The sequence below is a fragment of the Rattus norvegicus genome, chromosome 3, assembly GCF_036323735.1.
Source record: "Rattus norvegicus strain BN/NHsdMcwi chromosome 3, GRCr8, whole genome shotgun sequence".
NCBI lineage: Eukaryota > Metazoa > Chordata > Mammalia > Rodentia > Muridae > Rattus > Rattus norvegicus.
Genome location: NC_086021.1, coordinates 1480123 through 1499099, shown reverse-complemented (window position 1 = coordinate 1499099; position 18977 = coordinate 1480123). Strand labels below are relative to the sequence as shown.

The window sequence follows — 18977 nt, the reverse complement described above, 5'->3', positions numbered from 1 at the left end:
TATAGGTTCATATGTTCAGTCTATTATCATCAAGGCAGGATCATGGCAGCATCTAGGCAGGCATGTGCAGGAGGAGCTGAGCGTTCTACATCTTCCTCTGAAGGCTTCTAGAAGACTGGCTTCCAGGCAGCTAGGGTTAGGGTCTTAAAGCCCATGTCACAGTGACACACCTACTCCAACAAGGCCACACCCACTCCAACCAGGCCACACCCCCTAGCAGTGCACTCCTATTTGTCTTTAAACTTGAAACTCATTCATAAAACTGTTCAATGGACAACAGGTAACTTTTTTTTTATTTTTAAAGATTTATTTTATTATATATAAGTACACTGTAGCTGTCTTCAGATACACCATAAGAGGGCATCGGATCTCTTTACAGATGGTTGTGAGCCACCATGTGGTTGCTGGGAATTGAACTCATGACCTCTGGAAGAGAAGTCAGGTGTTCTTAACCACTGAGCCATCTCTCCAGCCCGACAACAGGTAACATTAATGAAATAAATACAGAAGTATTAGAAAAATAGACAGGAAGATGTGTGCCTTAGTTACTGTTCTATTGCTGTGAAGAGACACCGTGACCAAATCAATTTATGACAGGAAACATTTAATTGCCATCTTACAGTTTCAGAGGGTGAGTCCGTGGACCATCGTGGTAGACACCATGACAGCAGGCTGGCAGGCAGGCAGTCCTGGCTGGAGTAGATCCTGAGAGCTCATATCCTGCTCCCCAGATGAGAGAGAGAGAGAGAGAGAGAGAGAGAGAGAGAGAGAGAGAGAGAGAGAGAGTTAGAGGGAGAGGGAGAGGGAGAGAGAGAGAGAGAGAGAGAGAGAGAGAGAGAGAGAGGGAGAGTGAGAGGGAGGGAGAGGGAGAGGGAGAGGGAGAGAGAGAGAGAGAGAGAGAGAGAGAGAGAGAGGGAGAGGGAGAGGGAGAGGGAGAGGGAGAGGGAAGGAGAGGGAGAGGGAGAGGGAGAGAAGCCTGGTGGGCTTTTGAAATCTCAAGGCCCCACCTCCCATTGACACATCTCTTTTAACAAAAACACAACTCCCAATCCTTTCTAAACAATCCACAAACTGGAAACCAAACACATTCAAGTATGTGAACCTCTGAGGGTCACACTTATTTAAAATCCTAAAGTATGATTTTATTTTCTTTTAGAAGAGTAATGAGTGCCCATCCCATTTGGCAGTATATTTTATCGTTACATTTCATTTCTCAGAGATTAGGGTTATTTGAATAACAAGTTTACAATCAAGCCATCACTCTCCCATAAGCCAAAGGCATCATACCTCCCCCCTTTCTACTTGATTATCCACATAGGTGTTATGGAAACATATCCCTTCATCCTGATTTAGATCAAAGCATGGGGAGCTATTGATGTGCAATTAATTGCTATTCATAATGGGATAAAACAGAAGCCAGCATGATTGAATCTATTGTTGCTGGGAGCTGAAGATTTCCCTTACATTTAATAAAACGTGATAAATATATTTTTAACACAAGGCTAGAAACCCCAACAAAGCCTATAGTTTATATTTTCTTTCAGTATTTCCAGATCATTCTCTGTGACACACAGGAACCTAGAGGAGGAGAACTGTGTGGAGTCACTGACAAACACTCAACCAAGGATTTGTTTGCACAATAAGGAGATATATCCTGTCCTCTGAGAGTTGACCGCAGGACTCCCAATGATCTAAAAGTCCTCAGGTTCCTTGGATAAAATGACACTGCATTTGCATATAAACTCTGCAAGCCTCTTGTATACTCTAGTCATATTTATATGTGTGTGTGTGTGTGTGTGTGTGCATAGAGACATGTAAGTACAGAGGCTGGGGGAGGGTAGAGCATGTTCTGCTCCTTCACTACCTACTGTATTTCCTTGTGACATGGTCCCCTGCTGAACCTGAGGTGAGGCTCACTGTCAGGAAGCCCCGGTCATCCTCCTGTTCCCATACCAAGCCCTGGTGTTTGCATGTGTGACCACACACTTGGCATTACCCCTATCCTGTCTCCCGAGATCATCCTCTCCATGTTCCATCCACCACAGCCCATCTCCTCCACCAAAGTGTTTACACACAACACATCACATCGCACATTTTAATTTTTAGAGGAAAAACAAATTCCACTGAAAAAGATACTGGAGTTGTCAAAGCCCCTTGGGTATCTGAAACACAGAAAAACAACCATTTCCCCCCCAATCCTATAAATTCCCCATCTATGTCCCCCTCACTTTGTGTATTTCACCTTAACGGATCTTTTCCACCAGATCATAGAAGTAGATGTGGACGTCACCATCAAACTTGATGAAGTACACGGAAGGCTTGGCTGGAATTTGGTAAATGACTTTGCCGATCTTTTTGGACCAGTCGCTTCTGGTGAACTGCACACATTGACCTGTTAAAATGTCGCTGTCAACGTCTGACTTCACCTCTGCTGGAGGAGTCTCTGGAATGATATGGAGGTTACCTTCTGTGTAATCATCCAGGATCTGGTAGATGTATAGGATGGATCTTTCTCGTAGGTGATGTAAAACCAGTCCTTCATGATCGGCACCTGGGCTAGGACCACCCCCCTCCAGTTGTCCTTAGAGCCATGTTTGCCCTCAAATTTATGCTCCACAGCTCGGCCAACCATGGAACTTTCGAGATGGGCGTCTTTCACTTGAGGAAATACTACTTTGTGAGGCAAGATCTTAAGCTTTAAAATCCTCTCATTGCTGTGACGTGCCAGGCCGTAGAAACAGTCAATTCTGTCATACTTGACCAGATAGAGAGAGGGATTTGTTGGCAGTTGATCTACAGCGATGGCCTTCCATTGGGTGACGGCTCATCACCTTCCTTCCATCCGTGAGAAATTCTGCAGCCCACAATGTCCCCAGGGCATGGGGAGAAGGCCTCCTCCTCCTCCGCTTCTGGAAGGATGGTGTGCTCATCCTCCTCAGAGACATCCTCTTCTTCTTGGCTGTAGACCTAGTGTGGTAGGCCACGGCACTCCTGGTCCACTGTCTTGTGACTATCGTTCTGTGTTCAGGCTTCATACTTGCCCATGGCCTGGGTTTGAAGAGCTCGCCTGCTTAAACCAGACACAATGCTGTTCCCTCTGTCATACGAGTCCCTGCAAGAACAATGGGGGTGGGGTGGGTAGGGCGCTGGACCAAGGCTCTTGTCTAAGAGAACTTTGGAGCAGGTGAGGAAGGCGATGGTAGACAGGGTTGAGCATCTGAATCTTATTCTGTCATAATCAGAAGTTCGTAGGAGGGCTGGGCAATGGTGGAGCACACCTTTAATTCCAGCACTCAGGAGGCAGAGGGAGGCAGACCCCTGTGAGATCAAGGCCAGGCTTGTCTACAGAGTTAGTTCAAGGGTAGCCAAATCTACGCACAGAAAAAGCCTCTCTCAAAAATCAAAATCTAAAGTTCAAAGGAAAATTAAAAAAAATGGTTCTCTACAGCTCAGAATAAGATATTCAGACACATTTCTTCAGCCCGAGGCACTTTGGCTCTGCTGAGGAACCTCTCCTTGAATGGCTAGGTCAGTGTGGTATTAAGTATCCCTCTCCCCACTTTAAGCAAGCAGAACAGATAAAGGATAGCCAAGGAGCCAGGAGGGTGGCCACACCCCTCTTTTACCCTCTAACTATGAGCTATGTGGCAACATCCACAAGTGTCTGCCCAGAGACACAGCACACCAGTCCACTGGCTTTCTGTACTGTGCAATCTGACCGAGGCCCAGGTTTATTCCGCGAAGCTGTTGCATCTTCGACCGCAACAAGAGTCTTTTGTGTAGGCAACAACAGCCATTTAGAAATAATATCCGGGGGCTGGGATTTAACTCAGTGGTAGAGCAGTTGCCTAGCAAGCACAAGGCCCTGGGTTTGGTCCTCAGCTCCGAAAAAACAACAACAACAACAACAACATCAAAAAGAAATATTATCTCCTAAAATGCACAGGCACAGAGAGGATCTTTGGCATTTTGGTAGGATTATGAATTAGATATTGTTAGCAAGGGATAATAAACTCTTAGACTGACTAGCCTAGACAATCCCCCAAGCTCTCAAACGTGGAAGACATCAGAACATACGGTTACTCGCTGTACGAGGGAAAACTTTTAGCTTTCTGGGCTACAAGGGTCCCCGTAATCTTCATAAACGTATTTACCGAGAGAAAATGTCCTCGTCGTCCAGATTCTGTCTTCGGAAACCGGTCAGGCATGAAAAGCCTGTTGAACAATTGTGGGGTTCAGGAGCTGAACTGGCTTTCACACCCCGCCGCGAAGATAGTGAACCCACCTTCAAGGGAGTCTAGCGCCTCCAAGTGGAAGAGATGCGCAACCTCCCCCCAATGCTCTGTGACATCATCCAGGCTCTGCTTACGTCATGAAGCGCTCTCAGCCCAGTTCCTTCCCTAGTAACGCTTAGAAAATTCCAGCATCTAGGTTTTAGCTTCACATGTAGCCTCCTGGAGACCCAAAATAAAGTCCCCACCCAAATATTCTGATGACTCGAGTCACAGTCTGCCCAAGTAGCTCTTTTCATGCATTTTTTTTCTGAAAAAGTCTTTGGTTTCTGAGTCACCAACATCCTTGGTGGTTATTTTCCGAGCTCCTATCTTTCCCTTGGTTAGCTTTAAGCCATTATCCGTATCAGAAATATTGCTAGGCTCTCTCTCCGAGGCAGCCTACTGGATAGCACCCCAAAATTAGCTTTATCAAAACCCACAATTAGAGGAGGGCCACTTTTATTCAAACAAAGCTGTTATTTGTAAGGATTAAATACCTTGTATTGAAGTCAATGGCAATCATGAATTATGGATTCTTTGCAAAGAGCGAGGAAAAATTAGCTCCTGGACCTGCTTCCAAAGTCGGGTAAACTGATGACAAACCCGATATGGACCAGTCATATTTTAAATGTCTTTAAAATTTACCAGCACTTCTGGTTATAAGGAATTTATTAGATCAAACGCAGCAAAAAAGGATGAAATAGATGAGGTAATTTTGTTTTTGAAATATGGGTAGACAGAATCCAGGATGCAGGTAAGTGTGGAATATACCTGTAAATTACAGGACACTTTAATTGTTTGTGTCACATAGTTCTTCAGATCCTCAAAAGGATTCTTTTCAGAACCCTCCCCTGTCCCCACCACACTCTGACCCTCCCTTCCCTCTTCCCAGTAATTCCCTTCCACATTAACATTATAATTTTTATATGTACTTAGAGCTTAACAACTTATGGCAGCTTTTTAAAATCTGACCACTTTTCTAAGTGCACCATCTTCTTTTTCTCCCTTCTATCTTAGTTTTAACCACATTTTCCTTCACACTTTGAGTTTTACTCTCTCTCTGCTCTTATGACTCCTCTGCCATTATGTGACTTTGGTCCACTATGTGGCTGACCTCAATGTGGGGTTAACTCAAAGGACATGATTTTTCCCCCTTTTTTCCCCTTCATCTTCATTATCTAGGCACATGCTGAGATATACAGCGTTGGGGATTTTTTTAAGCCTGGAAAGCAAACACACACACACACACACACACACACAGAAACACTCATACAACCCAAACACACAAACACACACATACATACACACACACACACACACACACACATATGCACATACACACATACACACAGAAACACTCATACATATCAAAGCATACAAACACACACATACATACACACACAAACACACACACACACGCACACACAAACAGACACACAAACATACACATATATACACACAAACACACAAATACAGAGAGAGAGAGACAGAAGCAGAGACAGAGAGAGACACAGAGAGAGACAGAGAGCCCCTAAGAAAACACGTAATATCATCTTTCTAAGAACAATAAACAGAGACAACTTTCAAAAAAGTGAAGAACAAGTAGGCAACATGAAGAACAATCTCGTCATAGCCGTCAACTTGAGGAGGAAAGAGTTTGTCTCACTCTATCTTCTAGTTTCCCGTCTGTTACTGAGCAACGTTGGGGCAGGAACTCAGGCAGGACTCTAGAGGCAGGAAAGGAAGCAGAGACAACTTAGAAATTCTGGGTACTGGATTGCTATCCATGACCTACTCAGCTTTCTCTCCTCCTACAACCCAGTGGCACCTTCATAGGGGATGACACTCCCCAGAGTGGGCTAGACCCTTCCACATCAACCATCAAGGAAAAAATAATTCCTTACAGATGTGGCCAAAGGCCAATCTGATGGAGGCAATTCTTCAGCTGAGGCTCCTTCTTCCCAGGTTTAGTCAAACTGATAATAAAAACTAACCAGGACCCTGCACATCCATTCTGATTGCCGCACTGTGTGCAATAGGCAAGCCATTGGAATAACCTTAGCTGTTAATCACTGGATGAATGGCTTAAAAATGTGAAATACATTGATGTGATTTTCATCTATGTGTAAGAGGAAAGGGTTTTGTTCTCAGAAAAACGGATGGGAGTGTAAATTACAATATGTTAACTGAAACAAGCCAGACTCAAACAGACGATTGCAAAATTTAGATTTTAATAAGGGATATTAAGTGAAAGGGGGCATATAGGAAGAGGAAGGGGAGCAGCAGTGTGTGTGTGTGTGTGTGTGTGTGTGTGCAGATGGAAATGGAGGTGAGTTGTGAGGATGAAGATGGCTAATGTACAGTATAAACCTGTACAAGGACTCACAAGGAAGCCCACTGACTTGTACATTTGAAGCACATCGATATAAAAGAACTGAGTCTAAAACAATGTTTTGATTAAATTGTGGGTTTATAGTTTAGAGATACCATAATGTTTATTCATATTTTCCTTCCCACATGTGGCTCTTGCTGTTTTGAGCTTGATACTGGTGACAGGATATGGCAGTGAGCTTTGGTGTCTCTACCTCATCAATCACCCAGAATCCACGTCATTCATTGAGGCTACTGTGGGGAAGGAGGTAGTTAGGGTTCTTAAGGGTACACGACGTGGGAAGAATAATGCCCACCCCCACTATAGATATCCAAATATTCACCCTCTTCTCTTGTTTGAATGTGTTTTCCCAAAAGTAATTTTCTGAAGATTAATGCCCAGTGGGAATGTAGTTGTGAAGAATTGATTAGGTCAAGAGGGATGCGACCTACAAATAAAGATCCATTAATGATGCTATTGTGGAAAAAGGTTAAATTATGAAAGGGAGTTTGGCTCCCTCTCTTGTCTTCCTAGCCCATTGGATCCTTTCTGTGGTGACAACATCCCACAAGAACTCCTTCCTCTGTCGATGGTCTCTTCATCTTGGATTTACAGGCTTCTGAAGCAGAATCATACAGAATCTGCGTCATTATAGACTAGCCAAATGGTGACATTCTGTTTGTCCATACGAGCGTGAACATGCCTCAGAATTGTGAGCAACCAGGTCATATGGGAAAGCGAAGCTGGCAGAGAGTAATAGGTTGTTAGTGCTGACTGAAGACAAGATGGGTTCAGGGTTAGCGTGTGTGCTCTTCGTGAAAGAAACAGGACAGAGGAAGAATGTAGATTGGGAAGATGCAGCTTGAGAGGCACTCAGACATCTACTGTTGGCCTTGTGGGGGCAAGAAGCCATTAGGTAAGGGAAAGATCGCCAGGGATTGCTTCAGCCCCTGCTTTTGACTAGCAGAACTCTTTTTATAATCCTCATCTTCGAGGATGTAAAAGAAAACTGCCGGGATTCATTGATACATCAGTAACCATCAAGAGTGTGTCCACTATTACAGAGGGACCCAGGAAAAAGCATCCAGGATTCTGTCTACCCACTTGGATTGAGACCCCTTTATTTTGATTTGAATTTCCCTGATGACTAAGGATGTTGAACATTTATTTAGGTGTTTTTTGGCCATTTGATAACCTTCAGCTGAGAATGTTTTGTAACTCACTGTACCCAATTTTTAATATTGTATTTTTGCTTTCTAGAGTCTAACTTCCTAAGTTCTTTGTATATCCGGGATATTACCCACTATCAGATATAGGATTGGTAAAAATGTTTTCCCAATCTGTTGGTTGCAGTTTGGCCCTAATGACAGTGTCTTTTGCCTTACAGAACGTTGCTGATTTATGAGGTCCTATTTGTCAATTCTTGATCTTAGAGCATAAGTCATGTGTGTTTTGTTCAGGAAATTTTCTCCAGTGCCCATGTGTTCAAGACTCTTCCCCACCTTTTCTTCTATTAGTTTGAGTGCATCAGGTTTGATGTGTAGTTCTTTGATTCACTTGTACTTAAGCTTTGTACATGGTCATAAAAATGGGATAATTTGGATTCAACTAGATGCTGACTTCCTGTTGAACCAGCACTATTTTTGGAAAATGCTATGTTTCTTCATTTGGATGGTTTTATGTCTTTTGCCAAATATCAAATGATAGGTGTGTGGGTTCATTTCGGGGTCTTCAATTCTATTCCACTGGTCTATCCATCTGTCTATGTATGAATACCATGCAGTTTTTATCACTATTGCTCTGTAATTCTGCTTGAGTTCATGGGTGATGATTCCCCCTGAAGTTCTTTTATTGTTGAGGATACTTTTATCTATCCTGTTTTTTTCTTATTCCAAATGAATTTGCAAATTGCTCTTTCTATCTCTATTAAAGAAGTGAGTAGGAATTTTGATGGAGATTGCATTGAATGTGTAGATAGCTTTTGGCAAAATGGTCATCTTTAGTATATTAATCCTGTCAATCCATGAGCATGGAAGCTCTTTCTATCTTCTGAGATCTTCCTCGAATTCTTTCTTCAGAGACTTGATCTTCTTGTCATACAAATCATTCACCTGCTTGGTTAATCTCACACCAAGATATTTTATATTATTTGGGACTATTGTGAAGTGTGTGATTTCATTATTTTCTTTCTTAGCCTGTTTATCCATTGAGGAGAGGGAAGCTCCTGGTATGTTTGAGTTAATTTTATACCCTGACACTTTGCTGAAGTTGTTTATCAGGTTAAGAAGTTCTGTGGTGGAACTTTTGGGATCACATATATACTATCATATCATCTGCAAATAGTGATATTTTGATATCTTCCCTTCCAATTTGTATCCCTTTAACCCCCTTTTTCTCTCTGGTTTCTCTGGCTATCACATGGAGTCCTGTTTTCAATAAGTAGGGAGAGAGTTGGGCAGCCTTGTCTAGTGCCTGATTTTAGTGGGATTGCTTCACGTTTCTCTCCATTTAGTTTGATGTTAGCTAGAGGTTTGCTGCATATTTCTTACACTATGTTTTGATATGAGCCTTCAATTCCTGATCTTTCCACAACTTTTATTCTGAAGTTTCACGCCCACCTCGTCCGGCAAGGAAGACACCACACGGTCGGATTCTTCTCCACAGCCTTTCTGGCAGGACCACCTCTTTGCTGATATAGGGACCTCGAGTGGCAAAAGCGCTCGCCCTATATATTCAACAGGCTGTGGCTATGCTAATTGTCCTTCAGGGATTGGTGGAGCAGGAATCACCCCACTATCACCCCTGCTACTTTTCCTTCAGGGATAGGCGGAGCATGAATTCCTCATTAGCATATTACCATCCCATCAAACTGACACCAGGTGCAAAACACGCTCATGTGCAATACTGTTGATCACCACAGGAGGGCGCCGGATCACCTCATTATCCTACAGCCGCCCTGGCAAGGGGACAAGCCTGCGCATGCGCAATAAATCGTTTACTACCAGACGAGACTGGATGTCGGCACCATTTATGTTTTACCGAGACGCTCCCTACACTGAAGGGTTGTTGAATTTTGTCAAATGATTTCTCAGCATCTAATGAAATGATCATGTGTCCTTTTCTTTGAGTTTGTTTACATGTTGGATAACATTGATGGTTTTCTGTATATGAAAACATCTCTGCATTCCTGATCATGATGGATGATTGTTTTTTAGATTCGGTTCACAAGAATTTCATTGAGTATTTTTGCGTCAATATTCATAAAGGAAATTGGTCTGAAGTTCTCTTTCTTTGTTGGGCCTTTGTGTGGTTTAGGTATAAGAGTAATTGTGGCATCATAGAAGCATTTGGTAGTGCTCCATTTCTATTTTGTACACTAGTTTGCACAATATTTGTATGAAGTCTTCTATGAATGTTTAATAAAATTCTGCCCTGAACCCATCTGGAACTGGGTTCTTTTTGGTTGGGAGAGCTTTAGTAACTGCTTCTATTTCTTTAGGATTTATGGGGTGTTGAGATAGTTTATTTGATCCTGATTTAACGTTGCTACCTGGCATCTAGAAAATTGTCCATTTGCTCCAGATTTTCCAGTTTTCTGTATATAGACTTTTGTAGTGGAATCTCCTGATTTTTGGAATTTCTTCAGATTCTGTTGTTGTGGATCCCTTTTTATTTCTGATTTTGTTAATTTGGATACATTCTCTGTGACCACGGGTTAGTCTGGCTAAGGGTTTATATATCTTCTTGTTTTTCTCAAAGATACAGCTTCTGGTGTTTTTGATTCTTTCTATGATCCTTTTTGTTTATACTTGGTTCATTTCAGCTCTGAGTTTGATTATTTCCTGCCTTCTACACCTCTTGGGTTCACTTATTTCTTTTTGTTCTAGAGCTTTAACGTGTGCTGACAAGCTCCTGTCATATGCTCTCTCCTGTTTCTTCTCCCAAGCACTCAGAGCTATAAGTTTTGCTCTTAGCACTGCTTTCGTTGTGTCACATATGTTTGGGAATATTGTGTCTTCATTTTCATTAAGTCCTAAGAAGTCTTTAATTTCTTTCTTTACTTCTTCCTTGACCAAGTTGTCATAGAGTAGAGCATTGTTCAACTTCCACGTATACGTGAGTTTTCTGTCATTATTGTTATTGTTGAAGACCAGACTTAGTGTGTGGTCATCTGATAGAATGCACGGGATTATTTCTATCTTCCTGCATATGCTGAGGCCTGTTTAGTGACCGATTATATAGTTAATTTTGGAGAAGGTTCCATGAGGTTCTGAGAAAAGTGTATATCCTTTATTTGTAGGATGGAATGTTCTATAAATATCTGTTAAATCCATTTGGTTCATAATTTCTGTTAGTTTCTCTACATCTCTGTTGAATTTCTGTTTCCATGATCTCTCCAGGGATGAGAGTGAGGTGTTGAAATCTCCTACTTTTATCATCTGCAGTGCATTGCATGCTTTGAGCTTTAGTAAGGTTTCTTTTGTGAATGCAGGTGCCCTTTCATTTGGAGCATAGATACATATGATTGAGAGTTCATCTTGGTGGGTTTCTCCTTGGATGAATGTGAAGTCATCATCCTCTTTACCCTCCATGTCGTTCCATATCTTTTTTAGAGACTTTTGGTAGAAAGTCAATTTTATTTGACATTAGAATCCCACTTCAGTTTGCTTCTTCAGGCAATTCCCTTGGATATTTGTTTTCCAGCCATGTACTCTGAGTTAGTATCCGTCTTTGTCCGTGCGGTGTATTTCCTGCCTACAGTGAAATGCTCGATACTGTTTATGTATCCATTCTGTGAGTCTATGTCTTTTCGTTGGGGAATTGAGCCCATTGATGATGAGGAACATTAAGGAATAATGATGGTCACTTCCTTTTATTTTTCTTGTTAAAGGTTGAATTATGTTTGTTCGTCTCTGTTTTGAATTCATTACAAGGAAATTATATTCTTGCTTTCAGTATGATATATTTTCTCTCCTTGTGTTGGAGTTTTCCATCTATTATCATTTGTAGGCCTGGATTGGCTGATAGATATTTCATAAATTTGTTTTTTTCATGGAATATCTTGATTTCTCTGTCTATATTAATTGAATATTTTACTGGATACAGTACCTGGTCTGGCAATAGTGCCCTCGTAGGGTCTATTTGACATCTGTCCGGGATATTCTCAATTTCATAGCCTCTAGTGAGTAGTCTGGTGTAATTCCTATAGGTCTGACTATATATGTCACTTCACCTTTTTCCCTTACTGCTTTTAATATCCTCTCTTTGTTTTGTGCAGTTGGGATTCTGACTATTATGTGATGGGAGGTATTTTGTCCTGGTTTTCCTGTATGTTTTGGGCCAGGAACTTTTTGTTTTCCATTATCTTCATCAGTTGTGTTGGTGATTTCTATGGAACCTTCTGCCCCTTAGATTCTCTCTTCTGTCTCGTGCATTCTGTTGGTTATTCTTGAATCTATCCCTCCTTGTATCTTCCTTTGTTTTTCTATCTCCATATTTGTCAATTTTGTGCTTCCTTTATTCTTTCTATGTCTATTTTCAAGTCGTCCAAGTGTTTGGACATGTTTCCTGTAATTCTTTCATGGATTATTGTTTTTCTTCTCTAAGGGATTCTACTTGTTCACTTGAGTTTTGCTGCATTCTTTTAAGGGGATTCTTTAGGTTTCTCTTAAATTCCTCCATCATTATCATCAATTGTGATTTTCAATCTAAATCTTGCTTTTCTGGGGAGTTTAAATATCCAGTATTTTCTTTGGTTGGATAACTGGACTCTGCTGATACCAAGTAGTATTGGTTTCTGTTGCTTACGTTTCTACGCTTGCCCCTAGTCATTGGGTTGTCTCTGGTGTTTGCTTGTCTTGCTGCTTCTGAGAGTGACTTGACAATGCTGCAGTCCTCTGTGTCATCACTGTTTTAGAACTGTTTTCCTGATTGCTTTCAGCCTTTCCTGGGAACAGGTGATCTGATTTCCTGTGTGTAGGCTCTCCTATAGACCTTTCTCCAGCTCTAGGCACAGGCAGGAATCAAAGTTACTGCCCCTGATTGCTCCTGCATGTCCTTGCCCTCTTAAGGGCAAAGTTCGCTCTGTGCGATACCCTCTTGGGTCTGTACTGTGGGGAGGTGGGTATTCTACCCTGACTTCTCAGGATTATCCACACCCCTGAGGGTCCAGCATTCTCCCCCATGGGATTCGGGTACAGGGAACTGTTTGGCCGTTCAGTGCTGTCCTGGGTGCAGAGCAGAACCATGGGTACAGGTGGCTGACTGTTCCTATATCCCAGTGTCCAGAGGCACTGTTCAATTTCTCCTTGCACCCTGGATGTGAGCTGAGGTGCACAGATATATCGATCTGTCCTGCGGCCTCAGGATTAATCGCGAATCATCTTTATTGTACAAATTTAAATGTAAATATAACATTTTTGTTCTTGAGTTGATTTTCTGGAAATTTAACTGAGAGAGGCAAGGCCTTACTCTCTAAGTAGAGAGCTACATATACAAATATCGAAACTACTAATGAAAAGGAAGTTGCTTTTAAAATATTTCAAATTTAGAAAAGTATTCATTTTCTGTTTTGTCTGTGGGAAGGTTGTTTACTTGTTTTTTGTTTGTTTGTTTTAATATGAAGAAATATTTACAGTCCATCAAAATAAGTGTGAAATGAATCACAATAGAATCCTCTTCATTCCAGCAATTTTTCTACAAGAGCAGAGTCCACTGAGTGGTCAAGTATGTAAAACAGACCTCCTGCTTCCTAATTGTCAGAGCTTTAAGACTGTCCTATGTTCTCTACACTTAGATTTTTATATATTTTTCATGAATGGGTGCAGATCTAATCTAATAGATCTAATAAGCTAGTATACCTGACTATGTCGTCTGCTCCCATGAGAAAACTTTGTATTGTTTTGCTTTTCTGTTGTTGTTGTTGTTTGGGGAGCTGTGTTTTCCATTATCCCCAATAGAAAATTAATCTAGTGATCAATTAGTGAACAGAAACAGAAATTATGTATTATGGTGAGAAATCCCCCAAAATAGAGTGTACACAAAGGTAAATCTGAAATGTTTGTGTCCAGACATGTACTCATGCTCTTGTCCCATGTAGCTGACAAGCATTCAACACCAGATCAACTTAAGTGATTTGGGAAATTAACTTAATTCACACAGAAGCAAACTCATAGGGAATACATTTTTTTCTTCGCTGTATTTAAAAGTGACCAAATGGTGAAAAAGTATGTAAAGAAATACTGTTACCCTGCATTGTTGTTTTTACTAAAATTTTAATTCATGTACAATCTCCATGTCCTCTTTCTCTATTGTGTTTCTCTATGTCTGTGTTTCTGCATGAATATATAAGCAGACATGTGTATGTGGCATACGTGTGAGTGTGTGTGCATATGTGTGTGTGCATGTGGGTGTATGACTTATATGGTATTTATGAACATAGGTAACATGTTTATTTATAATTTGGAAATACTGAAAATCACATTTGATTTGTGGATCAACCATGTGCTGATCTACTCACATACGTCTGACATTTCATTATATCAGGTGAATAGAGAGAGAGCCTAACAGGCTGGTGATATCTCCTTCTCTACTCTTGTCTGGAAAAAGTGGTGTATTTTTGGAAAGTAAAACCAAACTTTAGCAAAGACATATACACCACACAAAACAGGAAAGGTTATGTCATTTGAAGGGAAAAGATATCAGACTGGGAGAAAATTGAGTTTGCCACATTCCAATATTTGAGGGACATGAGATTGAACTTCAGAAGTTATAATGGGAAGGGACAGGCAGAATCCCCAAGGAGCCAAAGTAAGCTAAACCCTGGAGCTTCTCATTACACGAGAGCTCAGAGATTGGTGAGGATGGTGAACATAATGATAAGAACTTTGCAGTCCATACTCAGTCTCCATATAAGGCTACAATGTGAACAAGATGAAAAGGAGTCACCACCACAGAGCTAATAGCTACTTTAGCAGTCACATTGTGAAAAACAGAGTGTAACTATAGACAGAAGATAAGGATGATATTTGAAATAGACAAGGCTGTGCTGGAACTGAACAGTTTTCCATGTAAGTAACCAAGCAAGCACACAGCAGGTGCCATATGCAAAAGTGAGCAAAGAGGGATGAACTGTGTAGATACTATGTGTACAGAAATACAGGTTGTTTGGTGGAATTCTAAGATGTTGATATGAGAGGATAGGAAGGAATTTCTATCAAGCTAGGCACCATGTCTTTCTCTTAGAATACTCACATTCAAGAGACTGAGGGTGAGAAATTAGGAATTTCAGGTTAGCCTGGACTACGTATCCAGACAATACATCTTTTATACTTTTTTCTTTATTTAAATCTATAGTCTGATTGATAGAATATCATGAACAATATTAAGAAAACAGACATTTAAAGCCTACACAGTAGTACTCCTGCTAAGAAAACATGCTCTATAAAGAGACAGGAATTATTAAGTTACAGATACCAGCTGTCATATTGAAGGTTGTGGCATAAAGGGGTCTGGTGTTGTTTGGTTGATCCTTCTTCACTTTCATGGCTCACTTTACAAATCTTAAAAAGCTTCTCTGACGACCTCGTTACTGTGCAGACATTGAGATGTGCCTTGCATTTAATTCTATGTATTAAAACCAGTAATCATTTATTTATCAAACGATTATTTGATTTTACTTTATCTTCAAAAATGATGAGTCTTGAGGAAATGATACCTTTATAGTGTGGGTTTGAATATTCATAATAACAATCAGAGGATAGTCGGGGCCCAACACACACACAGGGTGGTTGGAGAGACTATACCTGTGTCATCAGGAAAGCATAGAGATGAGTGGATTGATCAGGTTTTCTGCATAACATTGATAACTAGTTAATGATAAGAATGGGTAAAAATCGAGATACACTCAAGGTTTTCTTTTCCTTCGTTTGAATGATTGCTTATGCAGCATGTGAAACTGAACTTAAACCCACGGTAAACCTTCTGCCTGAGCTTCATTAGTGCCAGGACTACATGTTTCCACCTTCTATTGTAAGTATTTGGACACTTGGCTCAATGCTTAGCACACTTTGAAAAACCCCCTGGTGTTAAGAGAGAAAGTATTAGCTATGAAATTATGTGAGAAAAAATCTTTTCTAAGCTTTGATTTTTGTGACTGCAGACAAAGACTTTGACTCTGATGTAACTGAGCCTCTAAAATACTAAAAAATCAATATCTCTCATCTGTAAGAATCCTACTAATGGCTTACTGCTCTGTGTTTCTGGAGATGAGTGTCAAGTGTGTCAATTGCTCTTTGTGGCAGGAAAAGGGCTTGTCTGTCACATGCTTTGCAATTGCCAAGAACTGTGAGGTCCCTGGAGAATGCTCCCTCTGTTCACCCTCATTCTTCTCTCATGGCCTTTTCTATCTGCACCCGTCCATCTCTACACACCCCCATGCACTTCTTTCTGGGGAACTTATGTATCCTGGAAATTGGTCACACTGGCTCTGTCACACCCAAGATATAGAGAGCCGTGTAAGTGAGATCTGAGGAGTCTCTCAGGAGGGATGTGCCCCACAGATGTTGTTCTTCACACTTTTTGATATAACTGAGTGTTTCCTATTGGCAGTCATGGCCTTTGGCCACCATATGGCCCTGCTTCACTATGCAACTCAAATGAGTCGTGAGGTATGCGCCCATTTGGCAATTGTTTCATGGGGAATAGGTTGCCTTGTAGGGTTGGGACAAAACTACTTGAGGCCCAAATCTAACCACCCACAAGGAGTTGATAAATTCTTGGTCATCTTCCATACCACAGTGACATCCATGCTGAACCCCATCATCTATAGCTTAAGGGACCACGAAATCAAGGCAGCACTGAGAAGGACTCTGGGTCAGAAGAAAGTTCTGATAATAAATAGGTAATTAAGGATCCCAAAGTGATCTTTCAAAAAGGTGCAAAGTCTGTGAAAGAAGGAAAACAAAACCACTTTGCTCTTTCTTGCTGTCTTGAAACAAACTTAAGAAACATAACTTTGTTTTAGAGTGTTCTCTTTATTCCCCACCATGTTTAATTGCAAACAATTCTAAAGTTTGCTTGCTACTAAATTACTTTAGTAGATCAGTCCAGTACTTAAACATTTTCATCTGGACAGAGTTTAAACCACATGCTAATGTCTCAGGGGCCTTGAAAATTCTCTGTGTCCATTCCTATCCAATCCAGAAATTCTTTGTAAATGATCTCAGCTCACTATGCTACAATTCCATATCCCTCAGTACATGTACATTCATTGCATTGTACTGGAACTGCTAAGTAGTTCTCAGGTTAGTGAATTTTTAGCCTCTGCTTTGTGTACCATTTGGTCAGTCCATACGTCAGTTCTGGGCACCCAGGGCCTATGATTTTGCAACAGGAGTCGTCTTTCCTCCACTTTTGATTTCTATAGGGTGGAGGAAAAGAATTTCAGCCAGGTGATTCTCAACATCAATATCATAGTTTCAGATAAGCACACATGCACACACACACACACACACACACTCATGCACAAACACACATGCACACACGCACGCACACACACACACATACACACACACACACATACACATGCCTGAATGCACACATTATACAGGAATTGAAGTGGGTTTACAAGTGACAGAATACACATAAAAGTCAGCTAGTGTCAGATAATTAGATTCAGGTTGCTATTCAACAAGAAAATAAAATAACATAAAATTATAATATTGACTCTTTATGAGTATAATTAAACAAAAATAAAATTCCATTTAAGTGTGCTGAAAATATGGAAGACATTAAAAAAATACCATGACACTAAAACTACAGTAATGTTTTAGGCATGAGTCACCCAAACAGAAAGACAATAATTATATTCTCCTCGGACTCATGGTTCTGAGTCTACTTACATGCAGTAAGGACCATTCAGGTCAAAATGTTGTAAAAAATTGACCGAGATGCTGAAAACAAATACTAAAGTTTTGAAGAGACACACAGTCTTTATATAGGCTTTAAGTAATTTTCCTATTACTTCTTTTACTTTAAAAGAAAATACAAAAGAAAAATACATTAAAATACTTTAACTATGAAAGGAAAATAATTTAAAATAACTTCATTGCTCCGTAATTGGGTGTTGTTAAGATGACAGGCGTCCTCCTAATGTTTAACTACGATAAGCAAAGCAAGAAACACGTTTTGGTATCTGTGTCAAGTACGTATAATCTCAACCTAAAAGAGAAAAACCACTGTGTAAATCAAAATTCAGAGACATTACAGCAAAGTAATTATTAATCTTCAAAGGTGTGGTCACAGAATATAAAAATAGTAATGAGTTATCACAGAATAGAATGACGTAAGACATGCAATAACTAAATGTCAACTGGATTTCTGGATTGGACACGGGCTAGAAAGTGTACAGTTCTAGAAACATTGTTGTTATGATTCGGTCAACCTACTGTGTTACTTGTAACATATTTTTTTAATTTTCTGATTTTTTGAGAATTAGTCATTAGATTGATTAAAGTATATAAAATTCAGGAATTATGTTACGATATAAAAGCATACTGTTTCCTATCAGTTAAATCTGATTTTCCTGTATAGATTGAATTCTGCTTTATTTTTTTGTATTTATTTATTTTACTAATTTATTTATGTCTCAAATGCTGTCATCCTTCCTGTTTTCCCCACAGAGTCCCTTACCCCAAACACCATCCCTTTCTGACTTCTTCTTTCAAAACGTCGAACATCAGTATTTATAAGGCATGTTTAGTCCCTGAATAGCTGTGCATTTGGCCGTGCATTTGAAAATCTACAACATTGAGAGTGCAGACATCAGGGAATAGCTTCAAAAATGACATTCAAAAATTAAATATTCTCCAGTTATCAGCAATCAGCTATCAGCTTGACAAAGCTGGAGGAATCCAAGAACAAAATTATCCGTGAAATGTACGTAGAGGAAATTGATCAGACAAGAAGGAAAACAGATGGCAACCTTCCTGGATTCAACACAGGAGAGCCTACGTTCCTGTAGTGTATTCTGCATGAGTTTATAGAGTCTATGTGCTAATACCTGGAAATGAACTCCTACAAAAATCAACAACAAACTAACCACAAACTGCAATATTTATGGAAGCCAAACAAATATGTGGAAAGTATTATTTTCAGCTCTCCATGAGAATAACAAAGTTTATTGATTTGTATATTAATAAAATTTTAATTTAATGACTGCATATTTTTATTGCAAATTTTTAAATAAATACATTTTAAGTGACTCATGTGATCATTAACGTTTAGTGGCTTTGATTGCACTATAGATCAATAAAGTCTTTATTTGACTGTGA

At 40.2% G+C, this 18977-nt stretch overlaps 1 pseudogene; it reads left to right on the top strand.

The window, feature by feature from the left end:
• Window positions 15912-16391, top strand: Olr1813-ps (olfactory receptor pseudogene 1813; annotated as a pseudogene).